The sequence below is a fragment of the Manis pentadactyla genome, chromosome 1 (assembly GCF_030020395.1).
Source record: "Manis pentadactyla isolate mManPen7 chromosome 1, mManPen7.hap1, whole genome shotgun sequence".
NCBI classification, from domain to species: Eukaryota; Metazoa; Chordata; class Mammalia; order Pholidota; family Manidae; genus Manis; species Manis pentadactyla.
Window position 1 is genome coordinate 189,667,799 of NC_080019.1, and position 26,181 is coordinate 189,693,979.

A 26,181-nucleotide genomic window follows, 5' to 3' on the forward strand; every position below is an offset into this window, starting at 1 on the left:
CCTTTCATGGGGCACATGTGGGAAGGGATGGTGGGCTTCTCCCCTCTGTACATATGCAAGGAAGATCTACCTGCAGCTTGATATTTTCCATTATCTACTGCCAGTGCAGCAGTACACCCTGTCTCCTGGGTGAGAGTCCAGCCAGACAGCTTAAGACTTGTTTTATCTCAGCTAAGTCACTCTTCAAAACTGGCCTTCAGCTTTGCTCAACCTCATGGTCTGTTGGGGAGGAAGAGCCCATACCTCACGAGTTATCAGCTTAGGGTACAAAGACCTCTTCCATTCACCCCAGCTTGGGACCACTCTGAAGGAAAATTCCAGCTCAAAAAGCTGTATTAGTTACTTATTCCTACATAACAAATTATCCCAAATAGTCATTTAAAATAAACATTTATGATCTCCTTTGGGAGTCAGGAACTGAGGAGCAGCTTCACTGGGTAGTCTGGTTCAAGGTCCCAGGTGGTTGCAGTCAAGATGTTGGGACCACAGTCATCCTGGGGCTTGATGGACCTGGAGGGGCCACTTCCAACATGGTGCCCTCTGGTGGCTGTGGGCTGGGGCCTCACAGCAGGGCTGCTAACTTCTCCCAGACCGGTGATCCCCGAGGGAGAGCAAGCAGGGAGCTGCCCTGCACTGTATGGCCTAGGCTCTGGATATTCTCATCCACTTTTCTTCTGTTCCTTAGAAGACGGCTGCTGAATCTAGTTCACATTCTAGGGAAGGGGAATTTGTGGACATATTTTAAACCACTCTGCTCCCATTGGATGGAGAATATATGTTGTGTCTGCATCACAGTTAAGCTTTTCCCTCTGCCCAACCGAATCCTGCTTCCCTCACCCCCACCCCTCCACACCCACAGCACCTCCTAATAGACTTCCTGCACATGAGCCTGTTCAGAGCCTGCCTCCTGGCACCCAACCTGCAACAATCCCATCACACTGGCTTCCTGACTTACCTTCTCTGAGATTCTGTGGAACAGTCTCAGTACCTTCATTACGGGGAAGGTGGCCAGACTCGTAACAGCTCACATATTTATCAAGTACTTGCTGTGGGCCAGGCACTGTTCTAAGCACTTTAAATGTTTTAATTTATTCCATCATTGTAATAATCTTATGATAGAAGTACAGTTATGGTTTCTTCCCCTTATTTCCACCCCAAAAGGGAAAAACAGAGAACATAAAGATCCATGTACTTATCCAAGGCCATGTAGCAACCAAGTGAAAGCTATTCATTTTGATTCCAGAACTCACACCTGTGTCACCAATCACCAGGCAGACACCTGGACCTAAAGCCAGAGGGCTCAGGATCCTAATGAAATGGGAGGGCAAAGGACTGCTGATCACAAGAGAGACTCAAGCAGGGAGGGGCACGATGTTATGGTCAAAGGTGATTTCATAGAAAGGAATGGGGGTCGTTTTATCAACTGATGGTGAAGACACAATATAAAAACCATGGCCAAGATGTATCTGGAGACTGAAGTGTGAAAATAACATGTGGGCAGGGCTCATTCTCCCGAGGGCTGAGGGAAAGCTCTGCTCTGGCCTTCTCTTTGGCATGCCAATGGCTATCTTCTCTCTTGTTCCTTCACGTGCTCTTCTTTTTATGCATCTTCATCTCCGCATGGCGTTCTCCCCATATGTGTGCCTGTCTCCAAATTCCCCTTTTTTCAAGTACACTGTGCTATTGTATTAGGGTCCATACTAATGACCTCATTTTAACTTGACTACCTCTGTAAAGACCTTCTCTCCAAACAGTCACATTCTGAGGCAGGGCTTCAACATATAAATTTGATGGGGATGCGGTTCAATTTGTAACATATAGCAACAATATCTATACAACAAAAATATTTAGACATATAAAGATAAAAGACATACAGTTAGTAGAAGATTTTAACACAACAGTCATTCAGAGATTGAGTGCATAAAAAATAAAGACAGGATTTTAATAAAATAAGAGGTACGATGAACAAATAACTTGGAGTCACAGGGAAATATTCTTTTCAGGTGTCTGTATGCATTTATAAGCATTGATACAGGGGGCCACAAAGGAAATCTCACTTTCAGTTATGTACAGTGCAGATACTTGAACCCCCTCAAATTTTACCTCCTTGGAAATTAAGACATACTTATCTGAATATGTTAGGTCAAGGAGCGAATAAAATACAATAGTTAACTAAAACCTTTAAAGTGTGAATGCATCAAACCAAAACCTATGGGATACTGTGGGGAAAATGAAAGTTCTTATGGCCAGGATCCTCACCTGACCTGAAACTACTTGATGATGTAACTGGCCTCCTGCTAGGCTACTGCTCCCACACCCATTAGCAATGAGCTATTCCTGACTAAGTGACTAAATGAAGAGCTCTACCCAGAACTCTGGGAGGAGGCAGACACGGAGGTAGATTACGTGCCTGCAGACTGCTGGATGCAGATGTGATCCTAGTGCTTGACCTACTGTCAGGAGAATAAAGCCAGGTATAAACCCTTTTACCCAAAGAACACTGTTGTCATTTCTGGATCTTACCGAATCCATAGTGAACTTGTCAGAGGCTAAAACCCTCAGGCAAGACAGATATACCAAAGAAAGTATTCTCTGAAAAGTTACTAGAAAAGAGTTAAAAAGTTTGGCCACAGTGAAATTATATGATATGTGGGATTTGCTTTAAAATAGCTCCAAGAGGAGGGTGAGAAGAAAAAAGAAGGGAAGTCATGGCTGGGATGGGGCGGGAGGCAAAACAGATGTGGATAATTATTGAAGCCGAGTGATGGGGATACAGAGCTTTATTATACTGTTCCCTCTGCTTTTTGGCAATGTTGATATTCCATAATAGAAGGAGACAATATTTAAAAAATATTAGCAAAAGGGTTTTTTTATCCCTTGTGGTTCCTAGCCTCTCCCTCTACCAAATTTATACTGTGAATCACAAAGTGTGTGATGAAGAGCACTTTCCCAAAGATATGAAATGGGTTTGGTCTAGAGAAAGGGGTACAAAGAGAGACCACAGCAAAACAGATCTTGGGGTGGGGTCTGGCTGTCCGGCCTCTGGAGTCAAAGTCAACATCCCAGGTTAGGGTGGGGGTGGGCAGGACTATAGAATATGACAGAAAACTCAGAAAGCCTGAGTGAAGGATTAGAAAAGCCCTCAAGAGTGAGCTTCGGGCTGACTTAGCAATGGTGAGACCTCAAACTTCTTCTATTATCCCTCTAGTGTGGCACTGCTGTGCTGAAATGGGGCCACAGATTGCTCTGGCTGGGACATTGGCCAAGGTCCATGGTGTTTTTCAACCACAAGCTTCTCCTGACCTCAGGTAAAATACTTCAGGGAGAAGGCAAGAAAGAGGGGGATGTGGGAAGAGTGTGTAAAACACTATCTACTGAGTCCCAACTGAGTAGTAAGATTGATTTTTTCCCCCACCCTCAGCAGAAATGGTTGCTGGAGAGCTAAATGGTTGGTGGGTTAATTTATAGAGAAATGAAGACTGTTACTTTTTTGGCCATTTATGTATTGTGCCTGTAAATTTTAAAACAGCTACACATACAAAAATCAATAGGCATTTCTATTTAACAGCAATAACCAGTTAGGAAATAAAAGGAAAATGGGAATTGTGTGCTCAATAGCAATAAAAACATAAAACATTTGGAATAATTTGAATGTAATATATGTTGGAGTTACAAGAATAAAGCTATAAGGCTGAATTAAGAAATAAGAAAAATGAAAAATGGAGAGATGTACAGTATTTCTGAAGAAATCTAAATGTGTTTAAATGTCATGTCTTGTAAAATTAATTTTTAGTCTTAATTAATTTCTCTCAGCATAGTTCTCCATGAGGAAATCTAATGAAATTTCTTCTGGTTTGTGTTGTTCCCTTTCCATTTACCTGTCATGATGTAGGGTGTCATTTACCACAGAGACATGGCCACTGTGCCAACTCTGGCCTCCCTACAGCATCTCAGCGATGGACAATCATGCCCTAAGGGCTTGTGTAGTGGAGTTATTCAAAATTCTAAAACTTAAATCCATTAAAAGCAGGTGTAGCCAGAACTTATGCAAAACAAGCCCCCCAAAATGTGTACCGTGGGTTAGAGCTAGTAATTCTGAAAGGAATAGAAGATGATGTCTTGTAAAAGATCATGGAGAAAATCACCAAAATTAGCTTGCTTTCCTGCCATTGTTCGTGAATGCCTAAGAACACGTCAAGGATGGGGCTAATTGAAGTTTAAACATGACAGTGGCCTGGGTCCCCTCCAGCTTCTGTATCAGTGTGGGAGTGCGTGCTGGTCTCCTCCAGGAAGGCCGGTGGCGAGGAGGCGTCAGGTGATGCCACAGCCCAACAGGGAAGCTCCCCACCTTGGTTCACCCCCACTGCCCCTGACTGAGCAGGGTCATAGCTGCCCCCAGGGGCTCATCCCCCAGATGAGGTGTCCTTTGTCCCATCTCAGTTACAACCTCCCTGGTTTGTTTTCTCCATCATCATGGGGCTCTGCTTGACTTACCTGGCAGTCTCTATATTAGTCCTGAACTGAGTGCAAAATGTTGTATTAGGTAATCTTTGTTAAATAGATATAGATATAGATATAGATATAGATATAGATATAGATATAGATACATGCACATAAACTGAAAATAGAGAAGGATCTGGAAAAAAGGAAATGTTGGATAACTCTACAGAACTCCACCTTCAAGATTTCAGTTTTAAAGTTATAAATCCACATGATCAGAGCAATGGCACAAAGAGAGGATATAACCTTTAAGAATATTCGTAGTCTGCTGTCCTAGGAAATAGCTACTAAATTGAGCAGGCATGTTTGTCAGGCACCTTGAGGGCATCTATGACTCAAAGGTCATAATCAAATAAGAGAGATTGGTGGATATGTGATAAAGCAAACGTAGCAAAGTGTTCTAGAATCTAGGTGGCTGATAGGGCCGCTGACTGTATGATTTTTCTCACCTCCTTTCTGTTTGAAAGCTTTAAAATAAAAGCTGGGGGTGAAAATGGGAATAGAGATATTTATACAATTTACAGGGAAAATATATTATTCATTTGGTCAGTTTCTCACATCTATTTAATGGATGCCAATCACATATTATGCTAAATCCTGAGGACTCACTGGGAAATAAAGCAGAAAGTCTCCCCTTCATTTACATTACAGCCCAAAAGGAAAGGGAGATGGCTGAACAAGTAATTCTGGTAGTGTAAAGAGGTATTGTAGGCTTACTCTAGTGACTCATTTTACCCTGATCACCTCTGTAAAGACCCTATCTCCAAGAAAGGTCACATTCTGAGGACACTGACATAACTTTTTGGAGGGATACAACTCAACCTCAACATGAGACTATCAGTTTTACATTTTAGAAAGATCCTTCTGGCTGAAATATGCAGAATATGCTGGAGAGTAACATCTCACTAGATATCTCAGTTAGAAGATGTTTGTAGAACTCTTAGCAAGAGATAATAGTAACTGGACAATCAGCATAGTCATAATGTAGGGTGGAAAGAAGTGGGCCAACAGAGAACATTTTAGGAGCTAGCCCTGATGTGGCTTGATTATTAAAGAGATGTGAGCTGGAAAAGTGAGAGAGGTTTTACCTGTAGATGAGGAATCTGGTCCCTTGTCTTAGCCAAACCTCCATTCCCATAAGATGTGCCCATGGGGCCTTCAGGAGACTTATGGTGAGCCCCATTCCTGGCTTCCTAGTTCTCCAGGTACTGGAGCCTGACTTCCGCCCTGAGATGTGTCTCTCCAGCCGCCACACCCCCATTCAGTCAGAACTCAAATGATCCATTCCCTGAATTCAGTAGATCATTCACTACACTCTGAGTTCTGTAGGAAAAACTCCTCTGCTTACTTCTGGAGTCATCGAACTTCCACTTCGTGTTCTTCTGTGGAAGGTATTTCTGTGAATGGCTCACTCTCTCTCTCACATTTCTTTTAAGGGAACATTGGGTGAAGTGCTACACAGAGGGTTCCTGTTGCATTATGCCAAAGATCTGCATGAGACTATTAGCAGTAGGTAAAAATTGCCTTCCAGGACTTAGCATGCTTGCATGTGAATTAAATTCATTTTCCACCTGAAAACACACTTTCAATCTTAATGATATGGTCAGGAACTCTGGAGGGACTGCTAGGTGTCCCCCTGTAGATGTCCTCCCCTTCCTCTGTAGTAGTGGAAACCCCAATCTTTTTAGCCAGGCAGGTGGCTACCCAGAATAACCCATACATTTCTCAGTCACCTTTGTCACTAGGTGTGGCCATATGATGAAGTTCCAGCCAATGGGATGGCAACAGAAACCAAGAGCGCCCTTCTGGGATGTATCTTTAAAGAGAAGGTACAGGTCATTTTTCCCACTTCCTCCTGCTGCTGGTTAGAATTTGGGTGTGCTGGTTACAGTTTGAGGTGTCCTCTTGGACCATGAGGTGAAGAGTCCCTACTGAAGATGGAAGAAGGACAAGGCAGAAGGTGCCTGAGCTCTTCATGACCAAGGACTCTGCATGCTGGCCCCAACCGTCTACATTTATGTGTGAGAGAAATAAACTTCTTTCTTGCTGTGGTAGACAGAATAATACTCCCCTCTCCCCTGCAAAAAAAGATATTCCATACTAGTTCCTGGAAACTGTGACTATGTTACTTTACAAAAGAGAATTTGCATATTTATTTAAGTTAAGGATCTTGAGATGGGCAGACCATCCTGGATTTTGGTGGCAGGGGGCGGGCCTTATAAAACAGAGGTATAGGAATGTCAGAGACAGAAAATGGAGTGTGAGATTGGAAGCATCTGAGGCTGAATTGCTGTACCTTGAAAATAGGCAGAAGACCCTCCAACCAAGGAATGCGGGCAGCCTCTAGGAACTGGAAAAGGCAGGGAAACAGGTTCTCCCCTGGAGCCTCCAGAAGGAATTTGGCTTTGCAGAAACTTGATTTTAGTTCTAGAAGTTTCTCACTTCACCAGAACTGTCAGAGAATAAACAGTGTTGTTTTAAGCCACTAAATTTGGGGTAACTTGTTACAGCAGCCATAGAAAGGTAATGTTCCTACTTAAGTGACCATTATTTTGTGATTTCTGATACTTGCTGCTGATCCTAACTAATACAGAATTCAGACCTGGGAAGTGGGCAAACGTACGTGACAGAACCTCAGATGCCAGTGCCTTAGCTGTTGGATGGAAAGGACTCAGATACTGCAGGTGGGGAAAGCGGTGACCTTTTGTGCATGGGAATGAGACGTTTGGTGACACGTTCCCTGAGCTGCTTTAGAAGGCATACTGCCTGCTGACCAAGGCTGAGCTTTAGGAAAAATGGTTGGAAAAATTCAGAATTTGGAGCATGTTCAGCAGCTTCCTGCCACTTCCTGCAAAGTCTAAGAGAGAGGTGAACTCGGGGACAGGCCAGCCAGCCTGGAAACAGAATGGGTGTATTGTTACGCCAAGGAAGCCCTTTACCTTGGAGTAAACAATGTAATTTGACTGATAAACTGATCATTTGGGGTCTTGCTGGGTTAAAAAACCTGCCTGCTTCCATACACCAAGCATAGGCAGCCTGTGCAGACAGTTTTACTGAAGCCTCAAAGTTTTACAAAGAGCTTTGTATCCCAATTGTTCTGCCAGACATCGAGAGCCAGTCCAGAGACAAACACCAGTGTATCGATGTTATCTCCCTAAACAAGCCCATCACTCCATATGGTCTGAAGTTAGCAAGATTGAATTGAAGAGAAGGGCATGGGGGGAGCATAGCAGATAATTTTTGGGAGGTAAATATGTCTCAAATATTTTAATTCAAAAGTATTACTCATTGTTTACCTGAAATTCAGGTTTAACTAGGAATCCTGTTTTCTCAGGAGTTGCTAAATCTGACAGTCTTAAAGGGGGACAGACCAGAAACAAACATATCAGAAATCCACTATTTTTGTGAGGGTGTTCATTTTATTGTTAAAGAAACCACAAACTAGCTACAAATGCAGTGACTGGACAACCCGTGAAGCAACTCCCAGGGCCATATCTGTTCAACTGCAAGACGCGTATGCCTGCTAATGATCACTTCCGGTGTGGTTTTTAAAGATGAGGGAAAGGAAGTCCTTCTGTGGGGTGTGACCTGGCGGATAATGGGCAAGAGCCAAAGGTATTCAGAGGGGCTGACCAAATAATTTATTGTATTGCCAGAGAAGGGGGTCCTCCCCATTCCTGCTCCCAGAGAATCTAGACCAAGGATGCTGGGTGTTTCCCATGGGCCCCTTTTTCCAAATGGGGTTTTTTATTTTAACTACCTTCTCTGACTGCACCGTTGTGTGTTGCTCATTTTGAAGCAGGTAACTTTTCTTTAAGTTCATGGGTTTGCAGCCCACAAGGAGCCCCTGGGCGCAGATGGAGAGCTCTGTACAACTCCCAGGATGCAGGCCATTGAGCTGGAGGATGTGCCTGAAAAGGACTTTGAGGCTGTTGCTCTTGGGAAAGGTAGAAATCTGTACAAACGTGGGAAGAAAGAGGTGTATAGATATTTGGGTGGCCAAAATGGTAAGTGAGTTTTGTGGCAGTTGGCTTTTCTCTTCCAAGATTCTCCCCCTCTTCTATAGCAGAAAAATCTTTTATGGCAGCATCCTGGGGTGTCATAATTAAGCTACAAGTTTATTTAGGAAAGACAGGTAAGTCCTGGAGCTCACAGAGCCTCTGACCACAGGTAGGCTTGTGCCATGTACTATGATTGGGGAATGGTTGGATGCTGTGCTGTTAGACTGAGCAGTCCACATAAAACCACTCTCACTTCTGAGACCAGTTACAGGTTTGGGGGATTCCAAAAACCACCCTCAGTATAAAGAATTCACTGGGAAGTCTCACAGAACTCACTAAACGCTGGTGTGTTCCTAGTTACAGTTAACTACAGCAAAAGGACCCAAATTAGGATCGGCCAAGGGAAGGAGCGCATAGAGCAGGCTCCAGGAAAGTGCCCCCTGGCCTCTCCCTGTGGGGTCACGGGCAGCACTGCTCTCTGGCCCTGGGCGCTGCCCACCAGGAAGCCCACGCCAGCCCTGAGTCCAGAGTTTACTGGGACCCCACCATGCAGTCATGCTGATTTCCCACAGATCTTATCTCAGTCTCAAGCCCCTCTTGAAGTTGAATGAAAAGCACGCGTCCTAAAGGCCGCACCCTAATTCACAGACTTCCTGGTATGGCCAGTCCTCGATCTAGACAGACACTCCTGTGGAGCACGAAACAAAGCAGAGCCCCATTTTTTAACTCAGCACAAAACACCCAGAATCAAGTCCTCAACCTCTCGTGCCTCTATCTAGCTGTGACTATATGACTAGGTTCTAGGCAGTGCGATGTAAGTGGGGTGGGATTTGCCACTTCTGGGAAGTGTCCTTAAGAAGAGGGGCTTGCCCTCCCCTCCTTTCTTTTTGCTGCCTAGATGTGCTTGGAGAGATGTCTTAGCCCATAAAGTCAAGCTTTGTACTAAGGACTGAGAGCAACCAGGTAGAAGGAGCATGCTGTTCCTGTTGATGGAGGCATCCTTCCTATGTCTGTTTAGAGAAGACATTTAAATCATGTTTAAGCCACTGGCACTTTGGGTTTCCTGTCACGTGCAGCAGGATCTAATAGCAGCATTTGCTTGAAACTTACTTTTCGATTGTTTACATCCAGATTTGTAAACCTCTCTGTTCACTGTTCCGTGGTTGCTGTCTTTAATCCCACTCACCTGCATGCTGTCAGGTCCTTCTAGTCATTACCTCTACGTGCTGGCCTTCCTCACATCCAGGCATTTTATTTTCCACTTTAAGCTGAGGACAGGAAGGGGCTATTTTCTGGCTGTATTACCATCACACTTCCATGACTAACCTATTGGAGATTTGATGTTACACCTAAACTTTATGTCTACACTTGTAGGTCAATTTTCTTGGTATACCTTTTAAAAATTATAGACCAATATTTGTCTAATGAGAAAGAGGATGTATAGACCGTTCACAACTGATATTTGAATCTTACCCACATTTTGTCAAAATGTACTGGAGTTCTCTATGCCCAGTTGCTTCACATCATGTATACAGAGAACAAGATAAACACTTAAGTCTTTTTTTCTTATTATTATTAAGGTATCATTGATATACATTCTTATGAAGGTTTCACAAGAAAAACAATGTTATTATTACATTCACAACCAATATCGAGTCCCCTCCCCATACTCCATTGGACTCACTTTCCATCAGTGTAGTAAGATGCCACAGAGCCCCTATTTGTCTTCTCTGAGCTATGCTATCTTCCCTGTGACCCCAAACAAACGATGTGTACCAGTCATGATCCCCCACAATCCTCTTCTCCCTCATTCCCCACCTGCCCTCCCCCATCCTTCCCCTTTGGTAACCACTAGTCTCTTCTTGGAGTCTGTGAGTCTGCTGCTGTTTTGTTCCTTCAGTTTTGCTTCGTTGTTATACTCCACAAATGAGGGAAATCATTTGGCACCTGTCTTTCTCCGCCTGACTTATTTCACCGAGCATAATACCCTCTAGCTCCATCCATGTTGTTGCAAATGGTAGGATTCGTTTCTTTTTTATGGCTGAATAGTATTCCGTTGTGTATATGTACCTCTTCTTTATCCATTCATCTACTGATGGACACTTAGGTTGCTTCCATATCTCAACGATAAACAGAGGGGTGCATATGTCTTTTTGAACCTGAGAACTTGTTTCTTTGGGTAAATTCCTAGGAGTGGAGTTCCTGGGTCAAATGGTATTTCTATTTTTAGTTTCTTGAGGAACCTCCATACTGCTTTGGACAATGGTTGGAGACCAGTTTACATTCCCACCAGCAGTGTAGGAGCGTTCATCTTTCTCAGCATTCTCACCAGCATTTGTCTTTCCTAGTCTTTTCTATGTTGGCCATCCTAACTGGTATGAGATGATATCTCATTATGGTTTTAATTGCATTTTCCTGATAATTAGTGATTTGGAGCATCTTTTCATGTGCTGGTTGGCCATCTGAATTTCTTCTTTGGACAAGTGTCTGTTCATATCCTCCACTCATTTTTTAATAGGGTTATTTGCTTTTTGGGTGTTGAGGCGTGTGAGTCCTTTATGTATTTTGGATGTTAACCCCTTGTCATGTATGTCATTTACAAATACATTCTCCCATACTATAGGATGCCTTTTTGTTCTGTTGATGGTGTCTTTTGCTGTACAGAAGCTTTTTAGCAGCATGATGTAGTCCAATTTGTTCATTTTTTAGTTTCCTTTGCCCTAGGAGATGCATTCAGGAAAAAGTTGCTCATGTTTATATTCAAGAGATTTTTGCCTATGTTTTCTTCTAAGAGTTTTATGGTTTCATGACTTACATTCAGGTCTTTGATCCATTTTGAGTTTACTTTTGTGTATGGGGTTAGACAACAATCCAATTTCATTCTCTTGCATGTAGCTGTTCAGTTTTGCCAACACCAGCTGTTGGAGAGGCTGTCATTTCCCCATTGTATATCCATGGCTCCTTTATTGTATATTAATTGACCATATATGGTTGGGTTTACATCAGGGCTCTCTAGTCTATTCCATTGGTCTATGGGTCTGTTCTTGTGCCAGTACCAAACTGTCTTGATTACTGTGGCTTTGTAGTAGAGCTTGAAGTTGGGGAGCGTAATCCCCCCAGCTTTATTCTTCCTTCTCAAGAATGCTTTGGCTATTCAGGGTCTTTTGTGGTTCCATATGAATTTTAGAACTATTTGCTCTAGTATGTTGAAGAATGCTGTTGGTATTTTGATAGGGATTGCCTTGAATCTGTAGATTGCTTTAGGCAGGATGGCCATTTTGACAATATTAATTCCTCCTATCCACAAGCATGGGGTACATTTCCATTCATTGGTATCTTCTATAATTTCTCTCATGAATGTCTTATAGTTTTCAGAGTATAGGTCTTTCACTTCCTTCATTAGGTTTATTCCTAGATATTTTATTCTTTTTGATGCAATTGTGAAGGGAATTGTATTCCTGATTTCTCTTTCTGCTAGTTCATCATTAGTGCATAGGAATGCAACAGATTTCTGTGTATTAATTTTGTATCCTGCAACTTTGCTGAATTCAAATATTAGATCTAGTAGTTTTGGAGTGGATTCTTAGGATATTTTATGTACAATATCATGTCATCTGCAAACAGGGACAGTTTAACTTCCTCCTTACCAATCTGGATGTCTTTTATTTCTTTGTGTTGTTTGATTGCTGTGGCTAGGACCTCCAGAACTATGTTGAATAAAAGTGGGGGGAGTCGGCATCCTTGTCTTGTTCCCAATATTAAAGGAAAAGCTTTCAGCTTCTTGCTGTTAAGTATGATGTTGGCTGTGGGTTTGTCATATATGGCATTTATTATGTTAAGGTACTTGCCCTCTATACCCGTTATGTTGAGAGTTTTTATCATGAATGGAGGTGGAATTTTGTCAAGTGCTTTCTCAGCATCTATGGAGATGATCATGTGGTTTTTGTCCTTTTTGTTGAGTGGTGGCTGATGTTGATGGATTTTCAAATGTTGTACCACCCTTGCATCCCTGAGATGAATCCCACTTGATCATGGTATATGACCCCCTTGATGTATTTTTGAATTCAGTTTGGTAATATTTTGTTAAGTATTTTTGCATCTATGTTCATCCAGGATATTGGTCTATAATTTTCTTTTTTTGTGGTGTCTTTGCCTGGTTTTGGTATTAGAGTGATGCTGGCCTTGTAGAATGAGTTTGGGAGTATTACTTCCTCTTCTAATTTTTGGAAAACTTTAAGGAGGATGGGCATTAGGTCTTCACTAAATGTTTGATAAAATTCAGCAGTGAAGCCATCTGGTCCAGGAATTTTGTTCTTAGATAGTTTTTTGATTGCCAATTCAATTTCCTTGCTGGTAATTCGTCTATTCAGATTTTTCTGTTTCTTCCTGGGTCAGCCTTGAAAGGTTGTATTTTTCTAGAAAGTTGTCGTTTTCTTCTAGGTTATCCAGTTTGTTAGCATGTAATTTTTCATAGTATTCTCTCATAATTCTTTGTATTTCTGTGGTGTCCATAGTGATTTTTCCTTTCTCATTTCTGATTCTGTTTATGTGTGTAGACTCTCTCTTTTTCTTGATAAGCTAGGGGTTTATCTATTTTGTTTATTTTCTTGAAGTATCAGCTCCTCCTTTCATTGATGCTTTCTATTGTTTTATTCTTCTCAATTTAATTTATTTCTGCTCTAATCTTTATTATGTCCCTCCTTCTACTGACTTTGGGCCTCATTTGTTCTTCTTTTTCTAGTTTAGTTAATTGTGAGTTTAGACTGTTCATATGGGATACTTCTTCTTTCCTGGGGTAGGCCTGTATTGCAATATACCTCCCTCTTAGCGCGGCCTTTGCTGTGTCCCACAGATTTTGTGATGTTGAATTATTGTTGTCATTTGTCTCCATATATTGCTTGATCTCTGTTTTTATTTGGTCATTGATCCCTTCGTCATTTAGGAGCATGTTGTGAAGCCTCCATGTGTTTGTAGGCTTTTTTTTCTTTGCATAATTTGTTTCTAGTTTCATAGTTTTGTGGTCTGAGAAGCTGATTGGTACAATTTAAATCTTTTTGAATTTACTGACACTCTTTTTGTGGCCTAGTATACGATATATTCTTGAAAATGTTCCACGTGCACTTGAGAAAAATGTGTATCATGTTGCTTTTGGATGGAGTGTTCTGTAGATGTCCATTAGGTCCGTCTATTCTAAGACATTTTTCAGTGCCTCTGTCTCCTTACTTATTTTCTGTCTGGTTGATCTGTCCTTTGGAATGAGTGGTGTGTTAAAGTCTCCTAAAATGAATGCATTGCATTCTATTTCACACTTTAATTTTGTTAGTATTTGTTTCACATATGTAGGTGATCCTGTGTTGGGTGCATAAATATTTATACTAGTTATATCCTCTTGTTGGACTGACCCCTTAATCATTATGTAATGTCCTTCTTTGTCTCTTGTGACTTTCTTTGTTTTGAAGTCTATTTTGTCTGATACAACTACTGCAACTCCTGCTTTTTTCTCCCTATTAGTTGCATGAAATATTTTTCCATCCCTTTACTTTCAGTCTGTGTATGTCTTTGGGTTTGAAGTGAGTCTTTTGTAGGCAGTGTATAGACACATCTTGTTTTTTTATCCATTCAGGGACTCTGTGTCTTTTGATTGGTGCATTCAGCCCATTTACATTTAGGGTGATTATCTATAGATATGTACTCATTGCTATTGCAGGCTTTAGATTTGTGGTTATCAAAGGTTCAAGGGTAATTCCCTTACTATCTAACAGTCTAATTTAACTCACTTAGTATGCTATTACAAACACAACCTAAACATTATTTTTTTTCCTCCTTTTTCTTCCTCCTCCATTCTTTATATGTTAGGTATCATATTCTGTACTCTTTGTCTATCCCTTGATTGACTTTGGGAGTCGTTGATTTCATTTTGCATCTGCTTAGTAATTAATTGTTCTACCTTCTTTACTGTGGTTTTGTTTTCCCTGGTGACAGCTATTTAGCCTTAGGAGCATTTCCATCTATAGCAGTCCCTCCAAAGTGTTCTGCAGATGTTGTTTTGGGGAGGTAAATTCTCTCAGCTTTTGCTTATCTGGAAATTGTTTAATCCCTCCTTCAAACTTAAATGATAATCTTGCCAGATAAAGTAGTCTTGGTTGAAGGCCCTTCTGCTTCATTGCATTAAATATATCATGCCACTCCTTTCTGGCCTGTAAGGTTTCTGTTGAGAAATCTGATGATCGCTTGATGGGCTGTTCTTTGTATGTGATCTTATTTCTCTCTGTGGCTGCCTTTAATAGACTGTCTTTATCCTTTATCTTTGCCATTTTAATTACTATATGTCTTGGTGTTGTCTTCCTTGGGTCCCTTGTGTTGGGAGGTCTGTGTACTTCCATGGCCTGAGAGACTATCTCCTTCCCTAGACTGGGGAAGTTTTCAGCAATTACCTCCTCAAAGACATTTTCTATCCCTTTTTCTCTCTCTTCATCTTCTGGTACCCCTATAATGTGAATATTGTTCCATTTGGATTGGTCACACAGTTCTCTAAATATTCTTTCATTCTTAGGGAACCTTTTTTCTCTCTGTGCCTCAGTTTCTTTGTATTCCTCTTCTCTAATTTCTATTCCATTTCCTCTCTCTTCTACGATATCTGATCTGCTTTTAAATCCCTCCATTGTATGTTTCATTTCAGATATGGAATTTCTTAATGATTGAATGTCCATCCTCATTTCATCCCTGAGATCTTGAATATTTTTCTGTACCTCCATGAGCATGTTTATGATTTGTATTTTGAACTCTTTTTCAGGAAGATTGTTGAGTTCAGTTTCATTTGGCCCTTTTTCTGGTGTTTGTGAGATTTTGGTTTGAACCAGGTTGCTTTGACATTTCATATTTGTATGTGGTGCCCTCTAGTGCCCAGAAGCTCTAGGGGCTGCTGAGCCCCTGGAGTGATGTCAAGGGTCATAGGGGAGTGATGTTGGTACCTGGGGGGAGGAAAGAGCTGTTTCCTGCTTCCTGGCTGCTATGCCTGTCTCCACTGCCAGAACCAGTGAGCTGAGCACACAGGTATAAGCCTCTATGCTTTGGGTTTGTAGTGCTGTAGGCGGGACTTTCCTCTGGATGGCCTGACATCAGGGCAGAGACTGCCAGTTTGCGAACTCACGCTGGCAGGCCAGGAGGAAGGCACAGCACGCTGACTATCACAGTGGGGGTCCTCAAAGTTGTGTAGCCAGCCAAGGTGATGGAGAGTCTGAAGCTCCTGAAAGTTCCCAAACTGCTGGGCAGAGCACACCCAGACAACTTTGTCCACTTATGCCTTCTCCTGCACAGCAAGCTCAGTGCAAACCCTGCCCCTTAGGAGCCCTCACGCTGCTAGGAAATGTCTTAGACCATCTGTCTTTCCTTTGTCCCAGAGCAGCCAGATGTGGGTCCCTGTCTTCCACAAACGGCTGGAATCTCAGTCTCTTTAAGTGTTCCACCTGTCTTAGCTTTCCAAACCCACTAATCTCCAAATCACCATGCAATGTAGGTTTGTGCTCCCAAAGCAGATCTTCAGGGCTCATGATCAGCAGTCCTAGGCTTCCACACCCTACCTGCTCCATTTCTGTTCCTCCCACCTGTGAGCTGGGCTGGTGGAAGGGCTTGGGTCACACCAGATCATGGCTTTGGTACATTACCCTGTTTTGTGAGGTCTGCTCTGTTCTCCAGGTATATGCAGTCTGGTGCAGCCTTCTTTCTTGTTGCTCTTTTAGGATTAGTCGTATTAACTATATTTGCATATTATATGTGTTTTTGGGAGGAGTTCTCTGTCTCACTTCTCACACCGCCATCTTGAATCTGCCAACATATGAGTCTTTAATTTTTGTTTTTGGTGTGTTGTGATCCTTTGTTCTTCTTAAAGACTTTGTCACAGCTTTTGCAGATATCTAAGAAATTCTTCATTAAAACATAAAGATTAAACAAGTACTACTTTATACATTATGAAGACGGATATTGTTTTGGTTGGGTGACTAATTAATTAATTAATTAATTTTTATTAAGGTATCATTGATATACAATCTTATGTTTAGGTTTCACATGAACAACATTGTGGTTACTACATTTCCCCCTATTCTCAAATCCCCACCACATATCCCATTACAGTCACTGTCCATCAGCATAGTAAGATGCTATAGAGTCACTACTTGTCTTCTCTGTTCTATACTGCCTTCCCCGTGCCCCCTCTATATTATGTGTGCTACTCATAATGCCCCTTAATCCCCTTATCCCTCCCTTCCCACCCATTCTCCCCAGTCCCTTTCCCTTTGGTAACTGTTAGTCCATTTGTGGGTTCTGTGATTCTTCTGCTGTTTTGTTCCTTCAGTTTTTCTTTGCTCTTATACTCCACATGTGATGAAATCATTTGGTACTTGTCTTTCTCCGCCTGGCTTATTTCATTGAGCATAATACCCTCTAGCTCCATCCATGTTGTGCAAATTGTAGGATTTTTTTCTTCTTAATGGCTGAATAATATTCCATTGTGGATATGTACCACATCTTCTTTATCCATTCATCTACTGATGGACACTTAGGTTGCTTCCATATCTTGGCTATTGTAAATAGTGCTGCAATAAACATAGGGGTACATATGTCTTTTTGAATCTGTAATCCTGTTTTCTTTGGGTAAATTCCTAGGAGTGGAATTCCTGGGTCAAATGGTATTTCTATTTTTAGTTTTTTGAAGAATCTCCATATTGCTTTCTACAATGGTTGAACTAATTTACATTCCCACTAGCAGTGTATGAGGGTTCCCTGTTCTCCACATCCTTGCCAGCATTTGTTGTTGCTTGTCTTTTGAATGTTGGCCATCCTAACTAGTGAGGTGATATTTCATTGTGGTTTTAATTTGCATTTCCCTGATAATTAGCAATGTGGAGCATCTTGTCATGTGCCTGATGAAGACTGGGATTTTATCCTTCCTTTAGATAAGAACAGCAGGCACTAGGACAGAGACATCATGTGACCTCTGCCACTATCTTCAGGGTTTATGAGGCTTGGAATTGAAAGAGGAAGGGAGAAAAGACACTAAAACCCAAGTCTCACTTCTAATTGGAAGTGAAGTCTGTGTTAATGACTTAATTTTGTTATTTTCATGGTAGAAACATACATATATGTGTGTGTGTTAAAGAAATATGAAAAAATATAAAAGTTCATTTTCTCATTACCACACAGTCAAAGTCAATGTTTAACACTTCAGTACATATCCATGACAAGTTTCTTACTTTGTTCCCTTACAAACCCAAGGAAAGGAAAGATGTGTAACACTGCAGAATGAACAAGTCAAAAAGCCTTAGGAGGGTTACGTAACAGTAACTATTAGATAAGGGCTTGCTGGGATTTGTGCCCTCAGTTAGAAAGGCCTCATGGTATTTTCTCACGGAAAAGAACCTAAACACTTCTTGCCATGCGTGTCCTCCTTTTCCTGATGGAAAAATCGAGGTCCTGGGAAAGTCGAACTAATTAGCAGCAAAGCCAGAGTCAGCACCGAGGTTGTTGTGGCTCCTGGACAGCACTCGTTCAGAACACCCCATTTCCCCTCTGTGATGGGAGTTTCCCATGAGCAAGACTAAAATGAAAGTTCTTCTCATAAGCTTCAGATGTGTTTAAATGCACCTTCAGAAAACTATTGGATCCACTTCACTTGTGCTCTTCTGATCAGAAAGAAACTTATATTCTGTGAAGCAAAAAATTTCTGTCTCCAGAATAATGCACAAACTATTTTTCCACCAAACCAAACCAAAGAAAGATCATGCAGGCTTCCAAAATTCATCAGCATACACAAAACTACCTGAAGAATAATGGCAAAGTTGCATTTCCTCTTGTAGGCTGTACATGTCTTCAAGATGAGAATTATTACACTTTGTACCACCTACTGCACCTAGTACATAGTTGGTGCTGAAATTTCTTTTTCACGAACAATGTCTATGAATCATTGCTTTACATCCTGGCATTGGGTCATTTTCAAAAGAAGTGTTAATAAACATGTGTCTAATTTCCTGTGCTGTCAGAAATATTGTTTAATCATACTGTTAAAAATAAAGACATCCAGGGCCCACTGAACTAAATTCTCCAAACCACTAGATGCGCTTTCCTCTTTGGGCCTCTCAGCTGTGCAGCTGGAAACGGGTCAGAGGGAGAGAGCAACAGCTCTTCTACAAAAACCCTGGAATGTTGGCTATGCCGGGAAATGTTTGGAGAATGCCTCGGAAGCTGCGAATGTTTTTCCAAAGCAATACATACATAAAGATATTTGAACCAGAGAGTATGCACTCTAAAATAGATGCATGTAGCATATTCACAGAATACCAGATTTTTACCAGGTGTAATTGCTGCATCCCATTACTGTGAACCCAGGGATGAAGTTGACTGTAAGATGTGTGTGCCACAGACTGGGATGCTTGCAATAGGTCACATGGTTTTCTGCTGATCATCTTAATAGTAAAATACGTATAAAACTGTGTTTAAAGTGGTAGGCATATTATATGTATTACTTGATAAATGACATTAGCATGTTTCAGAAAAAATCCTGCATAAACAATTGTGTCTTTTTAAAAGGATATGTCATGATTTTTTTGCTAAAAAGTAAGTAACATCAGTTGAAAGCTAAGAACACAAGCTAAGTGTCAAGCCGACACTAAGGAAACTCTCCTGCCGTCTTCTCCATCAGCTTACACAATCGAAATGTGCAAATTTCCTCTCAACCGCCAGTGCAGAGACAACAAGAAATTGTGTAGATTTGAAATTGCTAGCCATAGGAAAGTTTTAACTGCACCAACATGAGAACATCTTGTTTTGGAAAGTTAAGGGGACAAATCGAGACTCGATAAGGACCCACCCAATAGAATAATACTTGGCCATAAAGAGGAGATCAGGACTACTGGTCTGCACAGCAGCCTGGATGGACCTCAGAAACACTAAACAGAGTAAAAGTCATCAGACCCAAGGGCTACATATTGTATGATTCCATTTTCAGGAAATTTCTAGAAAAGGCAGAACTACTGAGACAAAGTCCATCAGGGGTGGCCTAGGGCTGCAGGGGGGAGCAGCACTGCAAATGGGTACAGGGAGCTTTCTGGGTGGATGGAAGTGTCAGGAAACCTGCTTCAGTCATAATGTACACCTACATATAGAAATTCACCAACACTCATTGACTGTACCCTTGCAATGGGTGAGTTTACCGAATGTAAGTCATACCCCAATAAAGCTGTTTTTTTAAAAAAAAGAAATCAAAAGAAATGGTTCTTTTAGGACCAGCCCAAGGCTGCTTTGCACTAACAGGTTGCTTCTCCTGTAAAACTTGCGGTAGACATTAGGCTTTCCAAACATGGGAGATTCTTCTGAGCAGGGTGCTCTGACATACACATCCGGAGACTGTTCCATCTAACCAGGTCTGCTGATGTTTCAAAAACTAGAATTCATGATTACTAAACACAATTAGTATCATGTTAGTCCCCTCATGGTACCAATGTTGTATTCAAGAATGTTAGGACATTAAATAGGAGGAGACGAACAAACCACATCCCTAATTTGATGGTGAGAGGTGGTGGTATGATTAGGAGCCCAGGAGAGCTTTGTGAGCTTTTCTTGGGCCAGGCAGCTGTTTTAGGGCAGCTCCTGGGAGCAGGAGGAAAGGTATTTAGGGTGTAGACTTAAATGCCTTTACTGACAACTGTGGTATGCTGGCTGCACACATCTCCATCACCACACAAATGTGGGGAAATTATATTAGGAAAATTCATCTTGTTCAAAAGTGAAAGAAGGAATGGAACGTGCCGGGGTCAACTTGGTGAGTGTTTCTGTCCATAGCAAGGGGTTCTCAAACGTGGGTATGTGTCAAAATCCTCTGACTTGTTAAAAAGGGAGATTCCCGGGCCAGACTTCACTGCTGCTAGACTGAAAGTCTGGGACCAAGGGCCAGAGTTCGAATCTGTAGATGAGCTCCCGGGGTGATTCCTGTGCTGGTGGTCCTCCAAACACACTTTGAGGAACACTGGATAAAGAAGCAGAAAGAAAGATGTGTGGAGAGACAGGAGGGAGGAGGGAGGGACGGAGAGAGAGCGAGCACCCAATGAAGACAGCGAAGTGGAGATGCCCAGGCAGGCCTTGCCCTTTGGGCACGTCTGCTGAATTTAGTCCTAATCTCTCCCCTGATTTGTCTCATACCCACATCTCACACTGTGCCCTCTTTACCTGCCTCTTAGCCTTGCTTTCAAGCTAGAGAGTCCCACCTATAGTGGACTGGAGACATAAGTTTCCAAAGGGTTTTCTCTTGCAACCCCAGCCCCCAGCCCCCTGGAACAAGCCTGAACTAGTGGCAGATTAAGTCTTTGCCCCCTGGCCTGTAGGGTGGTTCTTGCTCTGGGATCACCTGCCGGGATTCTTTGTTCTAAAACCCCCAGAGTTGGCTGACTGTGACAGCCTCGCCCAGGCCAGAGTCCTTTCCCTGTGAGGACCCCTGTTCCACGGTCACGTGGGGAGAGACCCGTGCCCACCTGCCTGTGAGACCCCACGTGCAGTGGGCCCCTGGTGAGTCCTTAGCTTGAGAGACACCTCTGCTTTCAGTTCTCTTAGCAACCACCCAGCCCCTGGGCCATGCGAGACCACCTGAGGAGCCTTTTCAGGCATGTGTAGGACATGGGACCCATGCCTTTAGTCAATGAGGACTGTACCAAGAGTGGTCCGATCAGAGCCCCTTTTCCCGGACACTTGCAATTATAACTAAGGTATCCCCATCCTTGTGTTGGCTGCTTATACAGAGAAGGAGGACCAATTCAGGGGATTGAGCATTGCTTCTCTCTACTCACGAGGAATGCGTGGCCAATCTAGGCGAGAGAGGAGAGTCCTCCGGTGAAGCGGGTGCCCCTGGGGTGCAGGCATTCCATTTCCCATTTCAGACCTCTCCTGAGGCACAGCTGACTTGCCAAGCTTCAGTTCCAGTATTAATATCAATTCCAGTACCATTGGAATGGAGGGTCCTTTCATGGTTGCTTAATCCACTTCTGAGGGGCAGTCAGAGCCTCATTCATCCACGTACGGTCACATTTCCCTTCTCCCATCTCCATCCTTGTTTTAACTCGCATCCTTCCTTCTGCAGACTGGAAGGCAGACCGCAGTGTCTTCCTTGTGGTGCAAGATGAGAGCTTGCCACAAAAACTGATTAGATTTGAATCACTATAATATATACTATACTTGAAATTATAAAATTACAAATTCTTAGGTGCAAAAATGGAACTACGAGTATGTTTTATTTAAAAAACAGTCCTTGTATTTTAGAGTTACATATTGAAATATTTACTCCTGAAATGATAGGATGTCAGGATTTGCTTCTAAACAGTATCAGTGGCAGAAAGGGGCTGAAGGCATAGATGACACAAGGTTGACCTTGAACTGATAATTGTTGAACCTGGGTGACTGGGGTTCATTCCACTAATCTATCCACTTATGCATATGTTTATGTTTTTCAATAACATGAAATTCTAAAAATACCAATGGGAACTATTTCAGGGAATACTTCTGAAATAACATGAAAACTATCAACTTCAAAAGTAAGAGGAAGCTTCTTAAACTAGAGATCTCAAAGTGTTTCTCCAAAGGCAGTCATCCAGGATGGGGTGGGTTTGGTGCAACATGTAGCCAGTGTGTGAATAAAAATATGCCAGGTGTGTGTGTCCCCCTTCCCTTGAATGAAAGAAGCAACTTGGGGTTTGTATTCAATTCATCTCTGACCATGGAATCCAAAATAAAATAAGACCTATAGCTTTCTTTTACATTAAAAAAAAACCCATCACATTCCACTAAATACTTAATAGTTTTTATTTTATTAAAGTTATTTGGTAGATTTAAGAGTAAGAAACATTGTCTCAAAAGTGAAACATTTTCCAAATATGTTGAAAGCATATGTGTCATAAAATAAAGCATCTTGAGAGTGTTCCAACTTCTCCGGAGAGCTTGCAGTATCTATGCACACCTTATTTAGAGGAGTGAGTAGGAGGCAGGAGGTAGTGGATGCTAGTTGAGTATTTAAGGGAATCTGATTTCATGCTTTATATATTCATTATGGTTAAGAGTGGTCTTTTCTGGGGGTGTGGATTTGGGGAGGAATATTTAAGTTTTCCTTTTAAGTTGTGACTGTCTGTCTCACCTCCATGCCTACCCATTTTTAAGGTGGCCGAAGTCTATTCTCTGTAAGGGGACCCAAGGGGACCATCTGCTCCTGGTATATCCCATCATTATCCTGGTGTTTTGTCCTCACACCTTGGACACATTTTACCTGAGACCTGGAGCCACCGACTTCCCTTTCAGGGTAGCAATGCCCATTCCTTTTCTTTTTTTTTTTTTTTTCACAGAAACTTTCGGTTTTTATCACACATCATGAACTATAAACAATCAAGTCAGATATGATTATTCATTTGATTTTTATACTTGATTTATATGTGAATCCCACATTTCTCCCTTATTTTATTTTATTTTTTTTAATAAAATGCTGAAGTGGTAGGTAGATGCAAGATAAAGGTAGAAAACATAATTTAGTGCTGTAAGAGGGCAAATGTAGATGATCAGGTCTGTGTCTATAGACTAAGTATTAATCCAAGCTAGACAAGGGCAACAAAACATCCATGGATGCAGAAGATTTCTCTCAAATCGGGGGGTGAGGTTCTAAGCCTCACCTCTGTTGATCCCTAATTTCTCACCTGATGGCCCCCCTGCGACTGTGCCTGTCTTAGGTTGTTCCTCCCTTGAGGAATCTTACCCATCTCTGAATGCCCATTCTTTTTCATCGGGGACATGCCTTTGTTCCATCAGCCCCATTTACAACCTCTTGCTGTTTGTACCACAACTTCCCAGGTTGGGATTCGTGGTTCCTTTGACTGGGCTTTGCCCCATTCCACTCCTGAAGCCTATCGCTCTCCTAACACGTGTGTGCTCAAAGCAGTGTATCCTGCTGTCTTCAGTTGTGGCTCCTCTGGTTCCAACGATTAACGACCCGCTCTCTACCTCATAGAAATAGGAGTTCACTGCAAGGACATTTTTCATCAAAGTACATGGGGACCAAAAGCAAAACCCCATTTCATTTCTCAAGGGGAGGATGACGCCATTCATTGCATCACCAGGCAGTCATAAGCTGAATGAGACTAAATTAGAATTACAGGATGGCATTTTTTAATCTTTTTGTTAATATGCAATATTTACACCACAAAAGAATAAAGCAGATAATATAGCTAACTCAACGAACCGATTAATAGCTGATATTTTTCCATGGATGGGGTGACATTAACAAGAAGCAAAACCTGGATGAGGCCACCAATCACTACATCCCCATTGCAAGCAAAATTTTAGTTAATCCAAAATTCCAGACCTTAAATTAATATTTAACTAAAATATTTTAACAAAAAACATGAAAGCCTTTCTTCTATGGATTGTATTTCTGTGGATGTGAGTGACTCTGAAACAAAGTTTAACATAACTATATGTAATATGAATGTTTAAGACTAACATGTCAGACGTAAGAAAAATTTCATTGAACCTATTTGGTCTGTTCCAACAATAATTTCTGAACATATTAAATGTAAGATATTAAATTAATGATATTCTGAACATAAGATATTAGATAAATGGCTCTTGAATATTTTTGTTCAGGACCTTCAGGGAGAAATATATCTTATTTGACGATACAGTAAACCCTGAAGTAAAAGTTATACAAGACAATATTTAACTTTGTACCTAAGCATTCTGATATTTTTTATTATATTCCATCTTCTTTATTTTAAAGTCTCATTATGAGCCAAAAAGGTGATTTTGCAAACCATTTATGCTAAGTGAGTTTGGAAAACATTGCTTTATTAGCAAATGATCACATAAGCTGTCTAATGATAAACATCCATGCAGCCACTGCATGACTTTGAAAAATCCTAATAGTTGCCATATCTGCTTTAGATTATTTTTTAAATTAAAACATTGTAGCTAGAACCAAAGGCTCTTGTGATTCTCCTTCCCAGGTCTAGTACATCTTCCTCCTTCCCAGAGGCAAGAACTCTTCTGAATTTGGTGATTATTGTCCCCATGCCTGTTTTTATTTAATGATTACAAATGTATGGATCCATAGGCAATATATAACACTGGTTTATGGTCACGCCCTTAAAACAAATGCTACGTTATCTTGTAACTTATTTTCTTTCCTGATAATATGTTTTTAGGATTTACCCATACTGATACAGTGCTTTTGTTCATTCATTTTAACTGCTATGGTATTCCACTGTATGAAAATTCTGTGCTTTATTATCCATTTTCCTGTTACTGGGTCTGTAAGTGGTTTACGGCATTTTATTATTGGAAACAATGTTGCAAGAATATCCTTGTACAGGTCTTATTCTGTACCTAAGCTAACATTTTCCTAGGATATATACACGGCAGTGAAATGGCTGGATAACAAGCTCTACCACATATTACCACAAATTGCTCTATAAAGTGATGATTTATGCTCTAACCAGCTGTGCATGAGAGTTGCTGCACCTTCCAGCGGTCTCACTAAAGGTTGGCTCTGAGCTGGTGCCTCCGTGCACCTTTGATAAGCCATTCCAATTTCTGCCGCTGCTCTCTGTCATTTCAGTATCTCTCTATTGCTTCTGGATGGTGTGGTTTGTGGTTCTCTCATTGAACCCCATGCTTATGCGTCCTCACTGCATCTCCTTTGCTGTAAAGTGGGTCCCTGGTTGGATCCACGCTGTATGGAATTCCTTCTCTGTGGATAAGGCATTTCATAAACCCCCAGGGGGTGGTGTAAGACGGGGTTGTACACAGGAAGCATAAACCCGTCTCCAGGATAAAATCTATGCTGTGAGGGTGAGTAGTCAGGATGGACAGGGTCCAGTGTAGACAACTTGCCACCGAGAGATTGGTTGGGTTGCTGTCGTGGAGGAAGGGTGCCATGTAAGGAGCCCAGGATTGGTCTCTGTTGCTGGCAGTTGGACATTTAAAAGTGACAGTAACTAGATTAGCCTTGGAAGTGGGAGTCCATGCTGTTGGACTCTCATACAGCTTCTTTCCATGGAAGAGACATTGTGAATTAGGTTCCATTGCTATGGACTAAATATTTGCATCCCCCCAAATTCATATGTTGAAGTCTAATCCCCAATGTGATGTGACTTGGAGGTGGGGCTTTTGACAGGTAATTAGGTCGTGAGGGTAGAGCCCTTGTCAATGGATCAGTGCTCTTGTAAGAAGAGACTTGAGAGAGCTTGCTTTCTGTCTGCCATGTGAGAATATGACAGTAAGGCAGCCTCCATCAGACACCAAGTGCCTTGACTTGGACTTCTAGCCCCCCCGGCTATAAGACATAAATGTCTACTGTTTAAACCACTCAGCCTCTGGTAACATTACAGCAGCCCAAGCTGAGTAAGACTCATCATGCCGGTTGGAGTGGCCAGGGATGAAGGCTGGCCAAAATGTCCACAAGCGGAGTGCTGTTGTGGATTTGGTTGTTTGGTGTTCCTCCTGTAGTGGACACTTTCCTTTTCTTCTTCCCACCTGCCCCCCACCCCTGCTTTATTGAGGTATAACTGATGCACAATTACTGCAAATATTTAAAGTATATAATTTGATTATTTAAGTATATATCCATGAAATCATTACTAGAGTCATGGTGATGAACATATCA

General features: G+C 41.7%; 1 long non-coding RNA gene across 3 annotated transcripts in view; it reads left to right on the forward strand.

Annotated features, from left to right (window-relative positions):
* The window catches only part of LOC118919412 (uncharacterized), a 64,845-nt gene that overhangs the window by 1,605 nt on the left and 37,059 nt on the right, over nucleotides 1-26,181 (forward strand). For 2 of the 3 annotated variants that reach the window (XR_008998497.1, XR_008998499.1), the window contains exon 2: nucleotides 3,209-3,308. This is a non-coding gene — a long non-coding RNA (uncharacterized LOC118919412). Of the gene's footprint in view, nucleotides 1-3,208; nucleotides 3,309-6,245; nucleotides 9,998-26,181 lie in introns of those variants that run through there. The other variant, XR_008998496.1, reaches the window with a different exon arrangement.